Below are 25,125 nucleotides of genomic sequence, written 5' to 3'. Positions count from 1 at the left end.
GTCCATTGAGCTGATGATGCTGTCTGACCATCTCATCCTCTGCGTCCCCTTCTCCTTTTGCCTTCGATCTTTCCCAGCATCAGAGTCTTTTCCGATGAGTCAGTTCTTTGCATCAGGTGGCCAAAGCCTTGGAGCATCAGCGTGAGTATGCTCTCACAGGTGCACCCCCGTGTGGTCCATGCCATTTGCACTAGAGGACATCTGTAGCCTTGTGTACTTTGTGAAAGTCTTTGATTTATTACATTCCCCCCAACTCTGAAGCAGGTAGACTTCCTTATGTTACTACCATGGTTCTTGGCTTCCTTAATAGAAATTGATTAGAGGCCAGACAAATAATTCAGCAAGCCTTTTTTTTACTGGGTCCCCTGCTGTAGCAGGGGAGGTGGCAAAAACAAGTAACAGTTTCCCTTGCTTGCTCTTTGAGGTGAGGTGCAAGCTAATTCCTTATATGTGGTGAGACTAGGAACAGGTCCAGGGTCAGACCAGAGAGATGACTTAGGTGGTCTGCTACCTCTTTGGTGATGCTATGTGCATGGGACATGTGCAGTACCCTGATTTTGGTCCCAGCTCTTCAGAAGTGGCATTTGGGTTTTTTCATCTTATTGTCCATAATTTGCCCCAACTGAACATGTACACAGTTGTTTTTAGTCTTTTATAGTTTCTTTGTATTTTGTTGCTCCAGGAGACATTTGTCCAGGGTTCGATCCCTGGGTTGGGAAGATCCCCTGGAGAAGGGAAGAGCTACCCACTCCAGTATTCTGGCCTGGAGACATGGGGTCACAAAGAGTCAGATATGACTGAGTGACTTTAACTCGTTCACTCAAGCACTGCTGCAAGGGGTCCCAGGTTCCACTTAAAGTTTCTTGAGAATTGTTATTTGGATTTTAAAATCTATTTCAGTGTAGATACTATTATTGAGGATTATAATATGCTTTAAACGTATCTTTGTTTGGTCTGATTGTAACTGTGAAATTCTGCTATGCATGTGTGCTGCATTGCATTAAAAGCCTTAAAAAGGACATTTAAAATAGAAACGCAGAGAGGTGATTGAACACAGAGAGGAAATGATTAATTTCCTAGGAGGGTATTGGAAAAGTGATCTTCAGTCAGCATGTTAGGCTTATCTACTCTGCTTTTTGGTAGGATATGAGTTTAGCAAATTCAGTTGGCATGGAGCAGGGTTTCCATGCCACCAAGGTTGAAAGGACCTGCAAAAAGGTAGGTCACACCTGATATCTATTGCAATGATGGATTCAGTCTGTCTATGTTTGCCTCTCATTTATTCAGTAGTTAGCAGATGTAAGACTTATTATATGTCTTGTCCATTCTGCCTGCTGCCAGTGTACCAGAACCAGAATTGGGTTATAAAAATATGGAAATAGAAACCACTGAATAAGTGGACTCTACAAAAGATATTGAATGAGTATATTTATTTGTTGCATAGTTTTGTATCAGTAATGAAGAATAAATGTTTTCTACCTGCCTTTATTTTGCCTTACCTGTGAAACTGTGCCATGTTTTGGCAGGCAGCAGTACATTAAAAGCTTCACAAAGAAAGTTTAAAAATCTAAAAGTGAAGAGGTAACCATGACTGAATTACTCCCCTAGGAGTCAGATGCTCTTAGAGTGCCTGTTGAAATCAGCATTATCATTTCAATACATGTCAAATAGGAGTCACTTCCTAGTTTAGGCAAAATTTCTTTATAAATCTTTAAATCCTTGCCTTCTTTCAAGAAAGGCTAAAGTACTTATGATTTAATGAGACACCTTTATTTCATAACTGTTTGACTATCAAGAGAAAACTTGTCCTTTCCAATTTGTGCTCTTCTTTTATTTATTAATTTTTATGTTTTTTTTTTTTTTTTAAATCCCTATTCTACGTTTTACCTTAAAACTACAGAACAAAACAGCCATAAAGCAGAAAAATCATGCAGATTGGATTTTATTCATCTGGTATTTATTGATAGATATGGGGATACCCAGCATTTTGGAGATCTGTATTCATTCAAATAATAATTAAAGAGCAGTTATTTAAACTGGAGATCTGCATAGCGTTCCTTTAAATTGGACGCAAGTCTGAATACATTTGGTCTTCCCTGGTGGCTCAGACAGTAAAGAACAGTAAAGGCAGGTTCTTTACTGAACCTGCCTGCAATGTGGGAGGCCTGAGTTTGATCCCTGGATCAGAAAGATCCCCTGGAGAAGGGAATGGCTACCCACTCCAGTATTCTTGCTTAGAGAATTCCATGGACAGAGGAGCCTGGCAGGGTTGCAAAGAGTTGGACATGCCTGAGCAATTAACACCTTCACTTCTCACTTCTGATATATTTAAGATATTAAGATACTTATAAAGTTATAGATGCTTAATAAAGAAGGTACTCATTCCTAAAAAGAGTGGGAAGAATAACAGGTAAGGAGAAGAGAAATATGACTCAGGTAATGCTACTCAGTAGTCTTAACAAATACACTTAGCTCAGTTTTCTTATGTGATAAGAGGATTGGACTAGATGTGCAAAACAAGGCTTCCTGGAATTCTTTGTTGAAAAGAAGTGTGGGAAGCTGTTAATTTGTGTAGGGTTGTCTGGACAGACATGGTTAAGTGACACAGCCAGCTCCTCAAGTGATGCTCGGGTTTATGCTTTTCCCCTGCTTCCCCCTGTGGTCTGTAATTTACACAGCAATGTTTTTGGTAGACTTCTTGGCCAAGATATGGACAAGGGCAACTTGTAACTCTTTCACTATTTAACTGCAAAGAATATATTTTAAATGTGAAATGTAACTTATTCTCTGTTGCCTTATTATCTAGTGCATCCAAATTCTGTTTCACTTGGGGATCAGGGCCTTCATCATGCTGGGCATAGGATAGAACACATACTTGATAATCTGGCTTAGTCAAGTTTAAAATTGCAAGTCTATAGTTAATGTGTATATGTATGTCTTTACTCATCCTCCAATATGGCCACAATCAATTAATTTACATGGTATGTGCACACGCGTGTATGTGTGTGTCTATAAAACTAAAATACCTTTACTCATGGATTTGGTTCAGAAACCAGAATTTAACTTACATGGACATAGTGACATAAAATTAATTAACTGATCTGGCCTTACACCTTACCTCAGAGAGTTCACTTAGAGTCAGCTTTCCATCAGTAAAATCAGAATTCTAATTTCCCAAATCTAAAACAAGAAATGAGTTTTAAATAATTAAATCCCTGGGCAAAAAAAAAAAAAAAAAATGGTGCTAGGAAGAGTCAGACATTCCAAATTTTGGAGGTCTATTTTCCTAAACAAAAAAATGCCTGATATTACTGTAATGGATCTAACAGCTTTTATTCAAGAATTAGCATTTTGCAGCTTCAACCTGTTGGAAAATGATTAGTTTTTAAATTAATATTCATTCAGGGACTTGAATCTGACATGATTGCCAATTTAAATTTTACTTTGGGGTTTAATATATTGGCTATTTCAAATTATATCAAGCTGAAATTCGTTATGTCATATTTTTTGTACTAAAACTGGAAAAAAATCAATTCAGACTTTTTATTATCGAATGGGGAACACTGATAACATTAGCAGATTTTTTAAAGCTTCGTTTTCATATTGTATCAGCATGTTATGGTTATTTTAAGAGATCTCTTTGGATTTTCTTTTTTTTTTTTTAAGTTTTAAAATATGTAAAAGGATTTTATTTCAGCAGTTTGTTAGGGCTTGGTGAATAAAGCAGCTTGGAAGGATATTGATATTCTGTTGTGTATCATTTAAAAGTAAAACCTCAGAGTTTCCTATGAAAACAGTTTTCCCTTAAATAGTTCTACATGTTTTATAAGACCAATAGCATCAAAGAATCATTAGTAACCCTTTAATAATTATGCTGAAATGTAGTAGTATTCTATAATTAGAAGCTGATGAAATACTGCAAGTGTGGAAGCAAGAATTGGTTTAGCAATGAGTTTTTCACATCTATGCTATTTTGAGGACTCCTTGAAACACTGACAAGTCAAGAGCCACAGATGGTCCTAGCTACAATAATGTGAAAAAGAGCAGTTCTAATCTAATACAGAGAAGGGAAAAAAATGCATGGGTAAATAAAGTTTCAGGGATCAATAGATGAAGAATAGGAGTTTCATAATCATAGTTTGTTCATGAAATATATTCTTTTGATTTATGTATTCAATCTGAAAAAGGGAAACTATTGATGGTTCTGGAGAAAAATAAAATGCAATTTAACCAACATTTGTTAGAATAGATAAACCAACTCTCTCAATTAATCTCTGGAGTGTATGCCCATGTGCACACTTTATAAAGGTATTTCCATGTCTCTATTGATTGAGGGAACATAAACTGTCCTTGCAACCTCATGGAAGCTTCTTCATTCATTTCAGGAAGCTCTGTGTACTGGGATTCTCCTGGGAGCACCACCTCAACTCCTACCACAAGAGAATTTCAATCCATATGGTTCCTTTAATACTTTTTATTGCTTTAAACTGTAATTATTTACATGTATATGAAAGCCTTCTGTTTGTGTCTAGTCAGTCAAATATCACCCAAGTTAGGGGAATAGTTTGTCACTTGAAATGAATTAAAGATCAATAGAATTTAACAAAGCTTTTCAGAATATTCAGTTAAAAATGATGATAATAAAAGCTGTGATTATTGAGCCTAGTTAGTTGTACTGGATTAAAAATGCAGCCTTGCCAAGGTTAAATTTCCTGCCTGAATTTAAAATCTCAAGTTTCCCTGACCTTTACCTAAAAAATAATAAATTGCTATGACCCTAGATCACTGTAAAGATACAAGAAGTACTTGTATCAGAAGTACGAGGAGTATCAGAATTCTCTAAATGTCCCCTTGACAAAAACCAAGAACTGAAAAGGCATATTTGCAAAGTAAATATAAATTAATTTTCATACATGTTTGTACATATTTGTAATGTCAGTGTTTATAATGCTTCACATATTTACATGATTTGCACAAATAATTAAAATCAATATATTTTTATGATTATACTCTCAGTGATACAGGTGGCTTAATGCATAACATAAATCATTTTATGTTATGTTCTCAATATCTCTATGGTTTATAACAGTCAGGAAAGACCATGGTGGGCGAAAGAAAGAATATTCTACTTAACCTTCCCTGGTTACCTGATCCATGACATACAGAACCAAGCCCAGTAACAATATAGTAAAAATAAGAAGGAAGAATTTTTACCACTTGATTAGAAAAAGGTAAAACAATCCAAGTAAAAATTAATTTTTCTCTTTGCATGGGACTTTAAAATATCATATTTAGTAAAAAGGCAAAGTTCAATTCTTGATATCTTACTTAAAAATTGTGCAACCCTAGGAAAGTGATGTAGCTCCTTGAAATGTTAGATACCCACGACAATTGGGAACAAAGATAAACCCAGCCTATTTGACTTCTACCGTAAATGTGACATGTAAAGAAAAAAATGTCTGATGAAGTAGTGATACTTTACAGTCTGCTGTGATGGAGCTTACAGTTTATTAGAAAGAAAAGACAAATAATCACGCCAATGAAAGCCAAGTTATGACTGTGATAAGTTCTGTGGGATCATCTGAAGGACAATTTGATGAAATCTCTGAAGTCAAGAAAGGCTTACTTTGAGGAAATTGTATTAGATATGTGTATTACTTTTCTGGGCTTTCCCTAAAAAACACACATGGAGTAGCTTAAAACAGCGAAAATGTATTCTTTTCCAGTAGAAGTTTGAAATCAAGGAATCTGCAAGACCATGCTCTTTCTGAAATCTGTAGAGGGGTAGCTTTACTTGCTGCTCCTCGTGTTTACCAGCAGTCCTTCGTTTTTAGATGCATTGCTCTCATCTCTGCCTCCAACATCACATGACCATCTTCTCCATTGCGTGTCAGTGTCCTCTTTTTATAAGAACACCAGTCATGCTGGGTTAGCATCCATCCTAATTCAGTATGACTTCATCTTAACTGGATTACATCCACAAAAACTATTCCAAAATAAGATCATATTAACAGGCACAGGGGTTCAGATCAGATCAGTCACTCAGTCGTGTCCAACTCTTTGCGACCCCATGAATCGCAGCACACCAGGCCCCCCTGTCCATCACCAACTCCCGGAGTTCACTCAGACTCACATCCATCGAGTCGGTGATGCCATCCAGCCATCTCATCCTCTGTTGTCTCCTTCTCCTCCTTCCCCCAATCCCTCCCAGCATCAGAGTCTTTTCCAATGAGTCAACTCTTCTCATGAGGTGGCCAAAGTACTGGAGTTTCAGCTTTAGCATCATTCCTTCCAAAGAAATCCCAGGGCTGATCTCCTTCAGAATGGACTGGTTGGATCTCCTTGCAGTCCAAGGGACTCTCAAGAGTCTTCTCCAACACCACAGTTCAAAAGCATCAATTCTTCGGCGCTCAGCCTTCTTCACAGTCCAACTCTCACATCCATACATGACCACAGGAAAAACCATAACCTTGACTAGCGGACCTTTGTTGGCAAAGTAATGTGTCTGCTTTTGAATATGCTATCTAGGTTGGTCATAACTTTCCTTCCAAGGAGTAAGTGTCTTTTAATTTCATGGCTGCAGTCACCATCTGTAGTGATTTTGGAGCCCAGAAAAATAAAGTCTGACACTGTTTCCACTGTTTCCCCAGCACAGGGGTTAGGACTTCAATTTGTCTTTTTGGGATTGTCACAATTTAACTGATAGCATGTATCCCAGGGACGGTGGAGCCTGGTGGTCTGCCATCTATGGGGTCGCACAGTCGGACACGACTGAAGCGACTTAGCAGCAGCAGCAGCATGTATTCAAAAGAACATATGGAACTGAACGAGGCAACCCAAGTAGAGAAGAACATTCCATACGTGTGTAGCACATAGTACAAATGCCCTTTGGTAAAAGGGACTCTGTTGCATATGAGATACTAAAAGGCCAGGGCAGGGGTGGAGTGCAGCAGACTAAGCAGAGCAGCATGCAAAATGAAGCCACAGCCACTGAAAGATCATTGTGGTCATGTTACATTTTTTTCAAGGGGACTCTATGGAAATACTTTATGTAGGGAACAGAGGGTGAGGGAAGAAATTGGGGAAGAATGGAAAATATATGGCCTGGGCAGATGTTGGTTGCAGTGAAGAAGAAAAATTTGTATGAGGACAAGAAAAAAAGATTGTTAAATTACCCTTAGAGTCCAGGTGAGATATAAGTATATCTTGAACTATGTTGGCAATAATAGGTACACAGAGAAGTGGTCAGCTTTAAAATCTATTTAGGAATTAAAATTAAAGGACTTGTTGACTGAAAGAGAGTAGAGGTTAAGGTAAAGGGAGATGTTTATAAATCCCAGATTATTGGCTTTTGTATGATTGTATGAATAACAGTCTGATTTGCCCAAAGAGATACATTCGAAGAGACTTCTATTTCTGATATTCAGTGCTTACAAGCTAGACTGCAGTTCAGAGTAGTAATTCTCAACTCTAGAAATCACTAGCATCACTGAGAAACTTTCAAAAACATTCAGATGCCAACACTGCAGTGTGTCTTCGTTGCTCTGAGGTGGGGCCCAAGTATTGTTTCTTCCTTTCCTGCCTTCCTTGATGGATTACAAAATGTATAATAAAATAATCAGAATTTAAGGTAGGAAATGGCCTGCTGCAATTCAGGTTTGTTAGGAAGGATGCATAAAGAATGTAGGATCTGAGTTAACTCCTAAAGGAAACTGGCTTTTGCCTAGGTAGAGAAGAGGAGGAAGGAAATCTATATACCAGGATTGGGTGAGCAATTCCTGGGGCATGAGAATAGCCTAAGATGTTTGTAAGGGTAAGAAGGGTCTGAGTTTCTTAGGAAGAAATATATCATGTATTAAATAAAGAAGGCTGGAAAAAGTGGCTTAGAAGTTTACATAGGGCTATGAATTTTTTATTTTTATTTTGTTTCTCCCTCCGACAGGCAACCCATGTTTTGTCACCTGCTTCTAATCCATTGTGTTTCATAACTGTTATTTACCTTAGAATATACACAATATACATGTATACATCAAAAGAAAATATTTGTCTAGTTAATATATGCAAAAAGATCATCACGTCTCTCATTGCAGTGTTTAGACTTTACAAGTCTGAATGTTATCAGTCTAATATTTCATAGCAAAAATTTAAGTTCAGTAAGATCTTTCCTCTGAAAATACCTCTAAATCAAAATCTAAAGCAAACCATGGGTAAATTAACATTTAAACTTAGAAACGGCTGTTTGAAAAATTTAGCAATTTTTCTTGCCAGAAAATGGTTGACTCTCAGCCAATAGCTATAAAATGCATGATATATACAAAAGAAAAATACATACAAATATTATAGCACACATTATTCTGTATACTACTAAAATCGAAAATTGCAACCAAAAGTATTTTCCAGTGTCTACTTATCTGTTTGAACAATCTCTGGTCTTGCAAATGCCACTATGGTAATTCTGTCAAATTTTTAATGGTTAAAATTTGATGGTAGTGCTTTTTAAAACCTATATTATCTAATAGAATTGTCATTTATATTATATCACTTTCATCTAAAAGCCAAATATAGTAAGACAGATAATTTTTGCTTTTTTTGAGGGTAGGCATTTCTGTGCCCACAGGGCTAACTGAAGCCTTCAGTTATACATGAACAATTCCCACTAAAGTCAGAAAGAGCAGCGTGCATATAACCTAGGGCAGAATTTGGCCTATGGTATGTATCACTTGGTAATGGAATAGAGAATATGACTTTATTTAAACATGGCCTTGAATAGTTTTATTTTCCTATACAATTTCCCCTGGTATTTCTCTCTCTAAAATGCAACCTTCAAAAATATTCCAAGCAGCTGTATTGTTCTGGATACATAATAAGAGCATATGTTCAAGATACCAGTTTAGATATCTCTGAGCCAAAGAAAGAATAGTCAAATTATAAAAACTTTCCCAAGAATGGAAAGGCTTTAATGGATATGCTAGTCTTCCCATTATCTTAACTACAACAGAGAAAAGTGATATTTAAAAATTATATATACATGATAAATATGTGTATAATTGTGTGCTAAGTTGCTAAGTCATGTTTGTGTATTTATATGTGTGTGTGTATTTATTTATATATATATATAAGCATATTAGGAAAAGCAGCTTCATTTTACTTTCTAAAGATTACATGAAGTAGTCTCAGAAAAAATTGTATATTCTAGAAGTAGAAAAAATAGTTGGATTCTTTGGTTTATGATTAGTTTTCATGGTTCTCAGTTTAAGGAGAGAAAGGGAAAAGAAAAGAAGGGAAAAGGTCAGAAGGTGGTCAAGTTGAGGGTGGGGGGAGGGGAGGAGAGCCAGAGCCCAAGGCTCGGAAGAGGAGACTCAGGCCATGCCAATTTCACTGTGGTGGGGATGACCAAGAAAACCTAGATTATGGATATGTAGTATGCAATTTAAGATGTTTTCTGGGATGCAAATCCCTTGTGGTATTGTAGTTATCTGCCCCACATCAATTATAGCTAGCTATTTGCGGGGAGGGGTTGGCACTTTAGGGAATCTATAGAAAAGAGTTGGGTTCAATGTTTGGGTTGAATGAGAGGTAGCTAGAAGAAAAAAACAAGTGAGCTAGAAATAAGATGAGTTCTGTGGGAATATGCATTGGGACAAATGGTGGCCATTATTTAATCCCCTAAAACACCTCTAACAATTGCAGGCAGAAAATCTCAAAGTTTGTGGAAAAAGGCTTTTATAAATATCAAAGAGAAGTGAGACCCCAGAAATTCTGAAAACTGAGGAGCACTAAACTTGGAGAGATCCCGTCTAGATAGTGCTTCTTTATGTTTAATTAACTTATTTGGAGATAATTGTATATTTGTAAGCATTCATGAGAAATAATACTGAATGATCTCAAATATCCCTTATCCCCAGTAATATCTTGCAAAACTATAGTATAATATCAGAGCCAGGATACTGACATTGATCTAATCCACCCACTTTATTTAGATTTCCCATTTTTCTTGCACTTGTTTGTGTGTGTGTTGTTGTTATGTAGTTGCTAAGTCATATCTGACTCTTGTGACCCCATGGACTATAGCCCACCAGGTTCCTCTGTCCATGGAATTTCTCAGGCAAGAATACTGTAGTGGATTGTCATTTCCTTAATCTTCCCAACCCGGGGATCGAACCTGCATCTTCTGCATTGGCAGGTGGATTCTTTGCCACTGAGCCACCTGAGAAGCCCTTGTGTGTATAGTTCCATATAATATTATCACATATGTAGATTTGTGGCTCCATGATAATCAAGATAAAGAACAGTTCCATTACCAAAAGACTGCCCTGAGCTCCCCTTTTATAAACATACCCACCTTGTGTCTTACTTCACCACAGATTTAATTTTTTAACATATTTTTAGGGCTTGTGCCTGGAGAAGGCAATGACAACCCACTCTAGTACTCTTGCCTGGAAAATCCCACGGATGGAGGAGTCTGGTAGGCTGCGGTCCATAGGGTCACTAAGAGTCAGACACGACTGAGCAATTTCACTTTCCCTTTTCACTTTCATGCATTAGAGAAGGAAATGGCAACCCACTCCAGTGTTCTTGCCTGGAGAATCCCAGGGATGGGGAAGCCTGGTGGGCTGCCGTCTATGAGGTTGCACAGAGTTGGACCTGAGTGAAGCGACTTAGCAGCAGCAGCAACAGGGCTTGTGCCTTCTCATATAAATTTTAGAATAAGTTTACCTGTGTCTACCATATGTTTTATTGGGATTTTGGTAGGAATTTCATTACATCTATAGATCAACCTGGGGAGAATTACCATCTTTTATGATGCTGAATCTTCTAATAAATGAACATGATAGACAACCTATTTAAATCTTTGATTTTTTTAATAGGCATTTTGTAATTCTGAGCATACAAATCCTGTGTATGTTTTGCTAAGTTGATTCATAAGTGTTTAATTTTCTTTGAAGTGATTGAAATTGATCAGGTTTTAAATTTTAGTTCCAATGGCAACCCACTCCAGAACTCTTGCCAGGAAAATCCCATGGACAGCAGAGCCTGTTAGGCTACAGTCCATAGAGTCACAAAGAGTCGGACATGACTGAGCGACTTCACTTTTCACATATTTTTGTTAGTATATAGAAACCTTATTAATTTAGGGGGCTTAATTCTGTATTTAAAAACAACTTATTAGTTCTGAAAATTATTTTGTAATTTGTTGGGATTTTCTACATAGACAATCATGTTGTCTGCAATTAGGAGTAGTTTCTTTCCAATCTGTATGATTTTTTTTTCTTTGTTGCAATAGCTAGAATTTCTAGTATTATGTTGTATAAGAGTGATAATGCCAAACATCTTTGCTTTGTTCCTAATCTTAGGGACAAAGGATTCAGTTTTCACCAGTAAGTATAATATTAGCTATCATGTTGAGGGAATTTCCCTTTATTGCTGATTTACTAAAAATTTTCATCATAATGAGTGTTGAATGTTGTTAAAGACCTTGTCTACATCATTTGATATTTTTCTTCTTTAGCCTATTAAAGTGGTTGATCACTGGCTGATTTCCAAATGTTGAACCAACTTTATGTGTCTGAAATAAATTCAACTAGGTTATGATGATTCTTTATATATGCGGCTTGATTTACTAGTATTCTTAAGATTTTTCCATCTACATTTGTGAGCTGTATTGATCCATAATTTTCCTTTCTTGTCCTATATTTTACTATTAGGTTAGAGTGATCCTTATAAAATGAGTTGGGAAGTGTTCCCTCCTATTCTGTTTTCAGAAATAGATTATGTAAAATTAGTGTTCGTTCTTTCTTAAATGTTTGATAGACATCTTCAGGTATAGTGAAGTTGTTTGGAGATCTCATTGTTGAAGCTTTTTATTTAAATTGAATTTCTTTCATTTGGATTGTATATTTTTATCTCAGCTGATTTTAGGTAGTTTGTGGTTTTCAGAGAACTAGTCTATTTTAAGTGAATTGAATTTGTGATTTTAATATTATTTATTTTTTATTATCACTTATCATTTAACTGGTTATGGGATCTAAAGTGATATCACTTATTTCATTCTTGATATTATTTGTATCTTCTCTCTTCTTATAATTGTCAGTCTTGCTGGAAGTTTATCAGTTTAATGGATATTTTTGAAAAACCAAATTCTTGTTTCCTTGACTTTTCTCTAATGTTTACCTATCCTCAATTTCATTGATTTCTGCTTTTATATTTATTATTTCTTTTCATTTGCTTGATTTTGTTGGGGGAGTGTGTAATTTCCTCGGTTCTGTCTCATTGAAACAAAAATTTGAAACGACAGATGGACCAATGTTACAGTCCTGTGTAATTTCCTTGTATAGACCAGTGTTACAACTCCGTGTTACAGCTCAGTTTTATTTAGCAAGCAAAGGAAAATACATCCTTGAGGCATGAGGGCGAGCGGACCCAAAAGAAGAGACGCCCCCTGGCCCAATTTTGGCTCTTCTTTTTATATGTTTTTTTCTCCTCCCCCTGAGCCTGCCCTGTGAAAACTGGGCTAGCCAAGAGGACTTTTTGTTTTACCTGAGGTTCTCACTCGGGTACTGGGAACTTCCTTGCTTCTATTTTCTTGGCTTTTCCCTTATTTGTCTTTTAACCACCGCCATTCTGGACTCCTCTTTCCTATTCTACCTACCTAACAGTTTGCATTTATTTTGCTCTTTTTTTCTGGGGTTTCTTGAGGTAGAAACTCAGATTAATATTTCTAGACCTTTCTCTTCTTAAATGCAATAGGCTTCTTAAAGCAATAGGCTTCTGCTGTAATTTAATGTATAATTCAGTGCTGTAAATATTCACCTCTGTACCATTTTAGCTGTGTCATAGATATTTTAGTATGTTCGTTTTTATTCAGTTCTATTTATTTTTATTTCTATTGAGACTTCCTCTTTGATGCATGCTTTAATTCCAGGTATGTTGTCTAATTTCTGAGCTTTTGAAGATTAAAAAAAATGATGTTTCTGGTATTGATTTCCATTTGAATACATTGTGGTCAGAAAAAAAGCACAATTTGATTTCAGTTCCTTAAATTTTCTTGAATTTTTAAAAAAAATGGCCCAATGTTCTTGGTGAATGTTCTGTGAGCACTTAGAATTAATGTATATTCTACTGTTGTGTAGCTTGTATTATGTGTGTGTGTGTCTATAAAATGTGTGTGTGTTTATATATTCTTCATATATATTGATTATCTGTATATTATCTTTTAATCCTCTCTACCAATCTTTGCAATTTATTTGGTGTATTTACATCTAAGCTTAATCATATGATGGAGTTATGTCTGCAATTTTGTCATTTGTTGTTTTTTTTTTTTTTTAATTTTTCTCCTCTTTTCTTACTTTGCTGTAGGTTACTTGGGCCCATTCTAGAATTCATTTTTACTTATGACATTTTTGATTATAGTGTTTTTATTGTCTTAGGTATTACAGTATATATAGTTGTCACAGTCTACTGGCATTGATGTTTTGTCGCTTCTGTTGAAGTATAGAAGTTTCACTTCCATTTAGGTCCCTTTACCTACCCTGATTTTAAGTATAGTTACCTTGACTGTTTCCTCTCCATACATTGAGCACCACAACAGATGGTGTTATAGTTTTTTCTTCAGCCATCAAATGTTATTTAATAAACTCATGATAAGGATAGTTTATATATTTACCCTTAGTATTACTCATTCTGATGTTTTTATTTTCTTTCTTAAGCTCTAAACCTTCTATTGTCATTTTGTTTCTAAGTAACTTTCTTTAGTCCTTCTTTAAGAGTAGGACTGATGAAAACAAAATTTATTAGTTTTTTTCAACTGAGAATGTGTTGAGTTTCCATTTATTTCTAAAGGATATTTTTGGCTGAATGTAAAATTTGTGATTGAGAGTTAATTTCTGTCATTACTTGAAAAATGTTGTGGCCGTCCTTCAGGCCTCCATCGTTCCGGTGAGAAACCTGTTTTAACTGGAATTGATATTCCCTAATAAGTTTCACATCATTTTCCTGTGGCTACTTTCAGTTTTTCTTTGTGTTTTCAGAAGTTTAATATTGAACTCCTTGGTGTGAATGTCTTTGGTATTATCCTACTATCTATCCTGAGTTTGCTCAGCCTCTTGATTCTGTATGTTTATGTCTTTTGCTGTTTCTCAGTGTTTTCAGACAATATTTCTTTGAATACATTTTCAATCCACGCTCTCATCTCCAAGATTCTAATTATCCCAATATTAACTCTTCTGTTATTGTCTCTCAGATCTGTGAGGTGCTCTTCATTTTATTTCTTTTAATCTCTTTTTTCCTCTTTTATTTAACCTATATAAACACTGTTGATCTACCCTCAAGTTTAGTTTCTATCCTGTAATCTTAACTTTACTCTTGAGTCCATACAGCAAATTTTTTTTTAATTGTTGTTGTTTCAGTGGATTTTTTAAAATGCTTCAATTTCCATTTTAATCTTTTATTATAACTTCTATTTCTTTGCTGAGACTTTCTTTTTCTTCATTCACCTTGAGAGTTCACAACTTCTTCCAGGGGCACTTCTATGCTTTTAAATCTTATCAAATAATTCAACTATCTGATTCATCTCAGTGTTGTATTGGTAGATTTTCTGTTCTCATTCTAAGTCATAGTTTCTCTGGTTCTTGGTATGACAAGTACTTTTATTTTCCTCTGGACATTTTAGATACTGTGTTCTGAGACTCTGGCTCCACTTTACTCTTCTTTTTATTATTAGGTTGACCCCCTGTTGAGATAAGGTACAATGACCAGGTGAGTGTATACACTTAGCTTCCCACTTGCTCCTGTCACCACCACCTCACTGACCCACACTGCTTTATTACAGATGAAGGGTTGGAAGTTTAGCACTTCAAACGCCTCCTCAGTGAACTGGGCCACCTACTGGTAGCACCTGGTTGTGTCTGAGTGATGTATTTTTCTATTTTTTATTTTATATTGGAGCACAGTTGATTTACAATGTTCTGTTCCAAGTATACAACAAAGTGAGTCAGTTGTACATATACATATATCCATTTTTTTCCATATTCTTTTCCCATTTAGGTTATTACAGAATACTGAGTAGAGTTTCCTGTGTTATAAGTAGGTCCTTGTTTATCTATTTTTATATAGCAGTGTGTATATGTTAATACCCAAATGCCTAATCTTTCAGTCTCCCCCTAACCCACATTTCACCTTGGTAACCATAAGTTTGTATTTGAAGTCTGTGAGTATGTTTCCATTTTGTAAATAAGTTCATTTGTATTATTTCTTTAAAGATTCCACATACATGTTGTATCATGTGATATTTGTCTTTGACTTCACTTAGTATGACAATATCTAGGTCCATCCATGTTACTGCAAATGGCATTATTTCATTCTTTTTTATGCCTAAGCAATATATATATATTACATATATTATATATAATTACATTATATACTTCTATATGTTAAGTGTATACACACACACACAATGGACCGTTACACACCATATCTTCTTTATCTATTCATCTGTGATGGACTCAAGTTGTCTCCATGTTTTGGCTATTGTAAATAGTGCTACAATAAACATAGGGGTGCAGGTATCTTTTTGAATTATGGTTTTCTCGGGATATATGCCCATTGAGCCTCACTGCCATCAGGGCGGGGAAAGCACATTGCTAACTCACACCACTTTGTAGCTTTAGGGTGGCGGAAACTCAGCTTCCTGCTGGTCTCTACTGACACCAGGGAAGAGGGTGGTGGAAGGTCAAGAATCCTTGCCCTGTCACCTTATTCTGCCTCACAGATGCCAGGTGTAAGAGGAGGCTCAGCTTCCCACTGGGTTCACTTCACAAGGAAGTGAAGAAGGTGGTGGAATACTGACCAGTCCTTCCTCACACCACATCCTTCAGTCTAACACCAGGGATGGGGGCTCAGCTCACTTCCCCACTAGGCCCTGCTCACTTGGTGGGAGAGGGATGGGAACTTGGGTACAGACTAGCCCGGATTCACATCACTGCATTTGGTCATGCCGTGAAGAAGGTATAAATGTATGGTTCTCAACTGGGCTCCCCTGACACCAAGGGTTGGGGGAGGTAAAGTGCTGATGGGCCCTGACGCACACGTCATTTTCAGTCATACTGATGCTGGGTGAATGTGACGGGCCAGCTCCTGCCAGGACATGACATGGGCGGAGGAAGTGAAATGCTGATGTACCCTTCTTTGCCCCACCTCATCATGTCTCCTTGTTGTCAGATGGGAGGGTAGAGTTGGAGTCTCAGTCCTTGCTGGGCTGAGGTGACGTTCCCCTGGTGAAGAATTGAAGTACAACCTGCCTCAGGCAGGTGGGGGTGGCAGATCAGCTCCCCCAAAAGAGTATTCCAAAAGGCATACTCTTTTGGAAGGCGGTTAGAATATTACCTCCTTCCATGGAGCAGAGGATAGAAAGTAAGTTCCTTAGTCTTTCCCATCAATACTACCTCTACCTTTAAATTGGAGAGTTGCTTTCTTTTCTGAAGTGGAGAAGGACAGAGCAGCTCCTTCCTGGGTTTACAGCACGGCCCTGCAGGAGGACATTGGCTGCTTCGCCAGGGGCAAAGGAAGGTGAGCTCTCTGAATGGCTCTGTCAGTTCTACCACATAGGGGACTCAAAGTACTGCGGCATGCTTCTGCTGGGTTGGGAGGGTAGGGTGAAATATTAGCCCTCTGATGGGCTTTGTTAGAACTATGAGAGAGTGTATATTTATGTGTTTGTAATTTTTTCCATTGGTGTTTGGCAGAAGTAGGGTAGACATTGCCTAAAAGCCCTTTTATTTTAGGCCACCACTTCCTGGTCCTTTATCTAGGAGAATTAGACTTTTCTTGGAACTTATTTTACCTATGCCTATTGGCAGTTCTAGGATAGATGCTTCTGGAATGCTCCATCTAGGGTATATGAGTACTAATAAGAAAACTTAGGGGATTTACTGCCATGTTGTTTCTCAGATCCTGAGATCCCAAAGTTTTTTTGCCTTCTTCCCACCTTGAAGAGTCCTCCCATACTTGTTTGTCGTGTTGTGCCCAGGGTTTTAAATTGTAGAGAGAGGACCTGGGAGGAATGGGATTATTCTGGTTCTTTATTAGAACCAGAAGTCACAATCTTTTAAAGGGGACCTTGTCCACCATTTAAAAATGCTTGTTATTTATTATAAACTCTTCATTACATTTATTCTCTTTTTAAAAATTAGGGTATAGTTGCTTTACAATGTTGCATTAGTTTCTGCTGTACAATGAAGTGAATCAGCTATCAGTTCAGTTCAGTCACTCAGTCGTGTCCGACTCTTTGCGACCCCATGAATTGCAGCATGCCAGGCCTCCCTGTCCATCACCAACCCCCAGAGTTCACTCAGACTCACCTTCATCGAGTCGGTGATGCCATCCAGCCATCTCATCCTCTGTCGTCCCCTTCTCCTCCTGCCCCCAATCCCTCCCAGCATCAGAGTCTTTTCCAATGAGTCTTTGCATGAGGTGGCCAAAATCCTGGAGTTTCAGCCTCAGCGTCATTCCTTCCAAAGAACACCCAGGACAATCTACTTTAGAATGAACTGGTTGGATCTCTTTGAAGTCCAAGGGACTCTCAAGAGTCTTCTTCAATACCACAGTTCAAAACCATCAATTCTTCAGCGCTCAGCTTTCTTCACAGTCCAACTCTCACATCCATACATGACCACTGGAAAAACCATAACCTTGACTAGATGGACCTTTGTTGGCAAAGTGATGTCTCTGCTTTGAATCAGCTATATGTATACATATATCCACTCCCTCTGGGACCTCCCTGCCCCCAATCCCCTCCAGCTGTGTAACAGCAGAGCAGTTGGCTAAAATGGGTGGGAAGTAAGAAAGAATCCTCTGTAAAGTGAGTTGGATATTGGAAAAAGATACACTGGTCAAATACTGCAAAGTCAGTTCTGACAAAGCTAGACATGGTCTTGTTTACAAATAAAAATTTGACCTAAGTTGCAGCAGTGTTCAGGTGTACTGGCGAATTATAAAATGCTTGATGAGAAACCTATGGGTGAGCATTTGTAGATTCTCTTAACATTCTTCAGAAACTCTTTTGTCAAAATTGAAGTTAAAAGGTTGAAATGGTTTTTGAACCAAATATCATTCCAGGTAAGTGTAAAGTAAGTACATAAGTCAACAAGGTGTGTCCTTGATTGGACATATAACTACTGCTGATTATCACAACTACTGCTGCTGGCAGAGACCCATCCCTTTCCTGTGGGCAAGTCCAAGATTCATTCACAGTTAGAAACACTTTATTCAAGAGCAGCTTTTAACTTGGCATTAGTGTGTCAACATTTGAGCCAATTTACGTGACCAGGAACACCATAGGGGAAAGAGAAATTGCTATTTCATATTAAACATAAAGTGGAGTTCAGGGAGATAATACAGTCTGTACTTTTAAACATTTTGTTTCAATTAATTTTGGCAGATCTGCCTTTTTTGAAGCAACTTCAAATGTTGAGGAGAAGGGAATGGCAACCTACTCCAGTGTCCTTGCCTGGAGAATCTCGTGGACAGAGGAGCCTGGTGGGCTACAGTCCATGAGGTCACAAAGAGTCAGACACGACTGAGTGACTAACCCACTTTCACATGTTGAAGTGGAGCTTGTGACCCCTCAAGACTTTTTCCATGTTAAAATGACCATAACTAGTTTATATGATTTGTGAATAGGGACATAGGGTTATCATGATGGAAAAACAATTGTTATTATTTGCAGATCTCATGACTGGGAGTTTCTTGTGTTAATATATGTAGTTTGACGTTCATTTGTACCATGTATAACTGGTTCATGTAGTGATTAAAATAATAAGCAATGCTTGACTGCAGTTAAAATAAATACCAAGGATAAATTCTTCTATTAATTAGTGAGAGCTTATCCAAATTAGCATCTATAATTATTAGCTGTTGTTAATTTTTGTTGTGACCTATTAAACACCCTGTCCTAAATCATTAACTCTAGTATAACTGAGCATTAATGATAGATGACTTGCTTTTTAAATATGTAGTGGAAGCTCTCATGTAAAACTTAAACTAGCAAATACAGGTTTTATACTGTTTCAAACAGAATCATAGAAAATTCATGTGGAGTTTTAGATTTAGCATAATTAAAAATGTATTAGGTTTGCTTATTGAGTTATTCCTTAAAAATCGAACTGTGTTTGCATGCAAGAAGTTGCTGATTCAAGATTCCCTTGCACTCTGACTCAATTTCTTATGACTTTCTGTTTCTTGAAATCATATGACATTTATTTTTATTGAAAACTTTTGGTGGATTTCTTAAAATGGTATAGTCTTGCATGTTTGTATAATGGGTAATAGAGAAAGTACTGTTACTGCTTCTTAATATTGAAAAATCTACTATGTATGTGTGTAGCTATAGAGTCATTAGAGAATAAGTGAAACGCCTAGAAATTACCTGAATTTTTGATTTTATGCTCATGTTTTCATTAGTATATGTCATGTTCTTGAATATGTGATTGCTTTGGGACAGGGTTTCTCAATCTGAGGTATATATTTTTTTTCAAATTGAAGTACAGTTGATGTATTATGTAATATTACATAAATTACAGGTATACAATATAGTGTTCACAATTGATAAAAGTCATACTACATGTATAGTTATTGTAAGATATTGGCTATATTTCCTATGTTGTAGAACATATCCATGGAATTTATATAAAATAGTTGAAAGTGAAAGTGTTAGTCACTCAGTCATGTCTGACTCTTTGCTACCCGATGGACTGTAGCCTGCCAGGCTCTTCTGTCCATGGAATTTTTCAGGCAGGAATAATGGAATGGGTAGCCATTTCCTTCCCTAGGGGATCTTGCAGACCCAGGGATCGAACCTGGGTCTCCTACATTGCAGGCAGATTCTTTACTGTCTGAGCCACCAGGGAAGCCCATATCTAGTAGTTTGGATCTCTTAAATCTCACCCCCCCCATATTGTTCCTTTTCTGTGTCCTCTCCCCACTGGTAACCACTAGTTTATTTTCTGTATCAGTACTTTTGATGTTTTGGACAGTGTAATTCTGTGTTGTAGGGGCTATCCTGTAGGTTGTAGGATGTTTATTGTCAATCCTGGCCTCTGCCTACTATCAATAGATATCACTAACAAATCTCCCACGCATCTAACTCCCTCTAGCCCAGTGATAATCAAAAGTGTCTTCAGACATGGCTATGTGACTCCTCAGAGGCAAAACCATCTTTCTTGGTTTTAGATTTTTATTCTTAGCTATTTCCTTATAGTTTGCAAGGTGATTTCTGTCTTTTTTTGAGAGACATAATGTATGATATTAAGCCTGTACAGAAAAGACTTGGACTTAAGGTTAACCATACATAATTGAGCGATGTTTATCAAAGCCAAAAAATAAGAAAAATGGAAACAGAAAGGAATTCTAAAAATAGGCTTCTGCAGTTTCTAAGGATAGCTGATAAGAACTCTGAATTAGCAACATACTATATTTTGGCTCAAAAATTGATCCAAGTTTAAGTTGATTGTTAAAAATTTCTGTTTAAATAAAGTGCACAGAATTGTTAGCATCGGAAATGTTTAAAAGAGGAGTTTCATTTATATGAAAATAATAGGATTTCAGTAAATAGTCGATTTAAAAAGGGAAACAGCCTTACAAGTCTGAGTGTTTTGAGGGTGACATAGAGTTAAGGTGTGAGATCAGATAGGATTTTAAATGTCTGGGTCAGTTGTTGGTTTTCCCAGGTGGCTCTAGTGGTAAAGAACCCACCTGTCAATGCTGGTTAGAGGTAAGAGAGGAAGGTTCAATCCCCTGGAGGAAGGCACGGCAACCCACTCCAGTATTCTTGTGTGGAGAATCACATGGCCAGAGGAGCCTGGCAAGCTGTAGTCCGTGAGGTTGCATAATTGGATACGACTGAAGTACTCTTGCCTGGAAAATCCCATGGACGGAGGAGTCTGGTAGGCTACAGTCCATGGGGTCGCTAAGAGTCAGACACGACTGAGTGACTTCACTTTCCCTTTTCACTTTCATGCACTGGAGAAGGAAATGGCAACCCACTCCAGTGTTCTTGCCTGGAGAATCCCAGGGACAGGGGAGCCTGGTGGGCTGCCGTCTATGGGGTCACACAGAGTAGGACACGACTGAAGTGACTTAGCAGCAGCGGCAGCAGAAGTGACTTAGCATACATTCATGCTGGATCAGTTATTAGTACCTCAATTTGATGATCGAAACCATTGGCCAAATTGACAATTGGGAGACGTTTGCAGGTGATATTTGACATTTCTATAAAAAGTCTGTTAGTTATCTATTCTATTAAAGGTTTTTGAAAAGGTTGTTTGTTATCACATATTTGTAAGGTGCTTTTTTATTTTTTCCCCTGGTGGCTCAGTGGTAAAGAATCAGCCTGCCAAGCAGGAGACCTGGGTTTGACCCCTGAATCAGGGAGATTCCCTAGAGAAAGAAATGGCAACTTACTCCAATATTCTTGCCTGGGAACTCCCAGAGGACCTGGCAGGCTACAGTCCATGGGGTCACAAAGAGTTAGATATGACTTAGAGTCTAAACAACAACAGCTCAGAATATATTTACATATAGCAAATTTGTTCCCTTTTTGGTGTACAGTTCTATTCCTTTGGGCAAATGCACTATCATGGGACTGTAATAGTTATGTAATCACCAGCCAGTCAACATATGAAAGAGATCTGGAACCTCCACATATTCCTCTGTGCTGCCCTTTTATAGTCACTGCCCTCTTTCCACTCCCAACCCCCATCAACCTCTGATCTGTTATCTGAGTAAGTATCTAGCAGTAGAATGCCTGGCTCCTATGGTAGCTATATGCTTACATTTTTCAGAAATTGCCAAACTTTTCTCCGAAGTGGCTGTCTCATTTTGTATTCCCACCAGCAAAATGTGAGATTAGTTGCTTTGTATCCTTGCCAGAACTTAATATGGTTGGTCTCTCTACCTACCCATCTACCAACCTACCTGTACTTAGCCAGCCGTTCTTTTGATAGACACTTATTGTTATCTCATTGTGCTTTTGGTCTGCATTTCCCTGGAGATTGCTGACATCAAGCAGCTTTTGTGTGCATCCTCCATGTATTTTCTTTGGTGAAGTATTGTTCAGATCTTCCCATTTAAAAAACATGTGTTCTTTGTTTTCTTATTAGGTACGTTCAATGGTTTTTTATGTATTCTGCATATGAACTTTTTGACAGTTGTTAGTTTTCCAGATATTCTTCTGGTCTGTAGCTTGTCTTCCCATTCTTTCAACAATGTCTTTTACAAGTCAGAAGTTTTCAGTTCTTTAGGTTATGCCTCGTTTCCACAATCTGTTTGCTTTGGTTCATTTTTCAGAATCTTCAGGTCATTGCTTTTTGTATTTTGTTCAGGGTTTTTGGTGGTAATTGCAAGGAAATAGAGGCTGAAGTGGGCTTACTCTGTCTTGGTCAGAATCAGAAGACTTGTAAGATGCTTTCTAATTTTTAATATTTTATAAAAATTATTTTCAGTCCATTAATAATATTTATGACATCTTCCATATGAGACAATAAAAACATCAAAAGCCATAACATTTTTTAACTCCAGAAATAAATAAAAAGCCACATGGAAACTAACTAGTAGTCTAAAACACTCAAAATAACTAAACCTGAAAATGCTAAGTCCGATTTAGTGTGTTTTCCCTGCAAGCACTTAACATGGAAAGTGTTGTACTTAGGAACCTTATCTTTAATATATGTGATTTTAGAACTTTTGGAACTTCTTTGATTAAATTTTCAATTTAAATATTTGCTAGAAAGTAAGAAAATTGTGGGGGAAAAAAAACTATGTAAATAAGATTGTTGAGAAACTTTATGTTTTACCTGTAGGCAGGAGGGACTTTTTTGTCTTTGGTGACACAAGAGCAGCTGACTCAAGCAAGGCCACAGAGTGCTTGATGAAAAAGCAGGTGTAAAAGTCAGGATTGGTGGATGCATCTTCCATTTTCACATGTAATACTTGAAAAGAACCTCTGTGGCCACGGTCCTAGGAAACAAGTCAAGAGTGACGATCTACAGGGGTGGGATGGAAGAGGTGGGAGGGAGGTCCAAGAGGGAGATGATACGTATGTATACAAATAGCTGATTCATATAGTTGTACAGCAGAAATCAACACATTATAAAGCAATTATGCTGCAATTAAAAAATAAATTAAAAAGACAGTTTTGCCCAGAACACATTTTTTTTTTGAGTGTAAAATAAACTAGATATCTGCTGTACCTACAACACTTTGTGAGAGGTCTTGAGGTGAGCGCAGATGGTAAGTCCCTTGTCCCTGTCCCTAAGAAGCTATACAGAGGAGAAAAGAAACAATGTGGGAAGGTTGGGTAGAGATTGTTCAAAAATAATTTTTGGTTAACAATGAGATTTTTTTTAAAAAATCACTATAGTTAGAGAATCAATATTCTTTAATTTTTATTTTGATTGAAGTATAGTTGACTTAAAATATTGTGTTAATTACTGCTGTACAGTATATTTATATATACATTTTCTTAATATTCTTTTTCATTGTGTTTTTATCATAGGGTATTGAATATATTTCCCTGTACTATTCAGTAGGACCTTGTTGTTTAGCCATTCTATATATAATAACTTACATCTGCTAACTTCAATCTCCCATGCCATCCTTGCCCCAACCTGCTCCCCTTTGAAAACCACTAGTTTATTCTCTGTATCTGTGATGAAATCAATATTTTAGAATACTTAGAAAATAAATAAGAAAAATGATGAACCCAACAATCCCCTCCAATAATTCTGTCATTAAACTAATGTAATTCCCTCCGGTCTCATGCACATATTTTAGATAGTTCTAACCACAGCAGATCCTTAGTGAATATATACTTTGGTCTACCCCTCCTTTCCCTTTTTAAGTTAACATTGCATCACAATTTTTTCCATGTAGCTTCAAAGTTCAAGGTAGGTCTTGAAGAAGTAATATGTTCCCTGAAAAAGGAAAAGACTATTGCTAATAAAGGGACTAGTGTGAGAGTTCAGGAAGCTACTCTACTGGTTTTTTTTTTTTTTTTTTTAAGATAATGTGGTAGGTCATATACTTTCCTTATGTCCTGTAAAGATTTGTTCTCAACAGTGCAATTTCTCTTAAATGATAAGCTCTTAGAGGAACAGCAAAGTATTTACTTAGGTACTTTAGAAATGAAAATATCAATCTACCCACCTATGTCTGCTGGTTTCTTATGGAGTCAAGGGTTTTACATGTCATTTTATGAACTACCCTATGAAGAAGGTACAGATGAAATGACCAAGGTACAGAGCGATTGACGGTATTTAGCAGAGGTGAGCAGAGCATCACGACTTGTTTGTAACTCAACACATTTTTCTTAGTTGAAAATATGCCCAGACAGGAAAGAAATGGAAAGTTTGTTCAATATAAGATTAAGACCTGGAACAAAAGCATATGGGCCCCGGCAGAATCTGCTTGAGAGGTCACAGTGCCCAAGGGGAAACAACTCTAAGCAAGTCATTTAACCTCACTCACCTTAGTTCTCTTGTTGGTATAATGCAGTGCTTATGCAAACTCAATACATGTCAAAAAATATCTGCAAGGCATTGTCTAAAATTGACCCTCTGGATTTCTTCCTGCATGCCAGGTTATTATTTATTAAGATGTATTGGGGGCAAGTCTCAAATGGTAGAAAAGATAAAAGGCAGACCTGCAAAGCGAAGAAGTGGGGTTAAGCACAATGCAACAGGAACGCTCCTACTAATCCAGGAGGACTTTACCTGTCAATCAAATCTATATTCATTATTTTTTTCAAGATTAATAATGGTTTGTTAACTGAGCCAGCTGGCAGACGTTAGGGCGACGAGATGGGATCTTGGGGCTTCTATGACCAGCTGATGACTGCCTGACCAATTGCAAAAGATGCTTTGAAGGATCATAAAGTTTAGGTCCATGTGTATTTTGATGATAGTTGCATCTATATTTAAAGCTTTCTGTCACGGGAAGCACTCCTGGTGTTGTCAGACTGTCTATTGGACGGGATGAGCTGCAACTTCTCGCAATTGAATGTCAATAAGACCAAAGCAATTTTGGTTGATTCATAGCACCAGCTTAAGCATATTCACTTGCACAGATTACATTTGA

At 37.2% G+C, this 25,125-nt stretch overlaps 1 protein-coding gene across 1 annotated transcript in view; it reads left to right on the top strand.

The window, feature by feature from the left end:
• The window catches only part of USH2A (usherin), a 923,574-nt gene that overhangs the window by 4,962 nt on the left and 893,487 nt on the right, over positions 1 to 25,125 (top strand). The gene's annotated exons all lie outside the window — the stretch shown is intronic.

This window comes from Bos taurus, chromosome 16, assembly GCF_002263795.3.
Source record: "Bos taurus isolate L1 Dominette 01449 registration number 42190680 breed Hereford chromosome 16, ARS-UCD2.0, whole genome shotgun sequence".
NCBI classification, from domain to species: domain Eukaryota; kingdom Metazoa; phylum Chordata; class Mammalia; order Artiodactyla; family Bovidae; genus Bos; species Bos taurus.
This window is presented reverse-complemented; position numbering and strand designations above follow the sequence as displayed.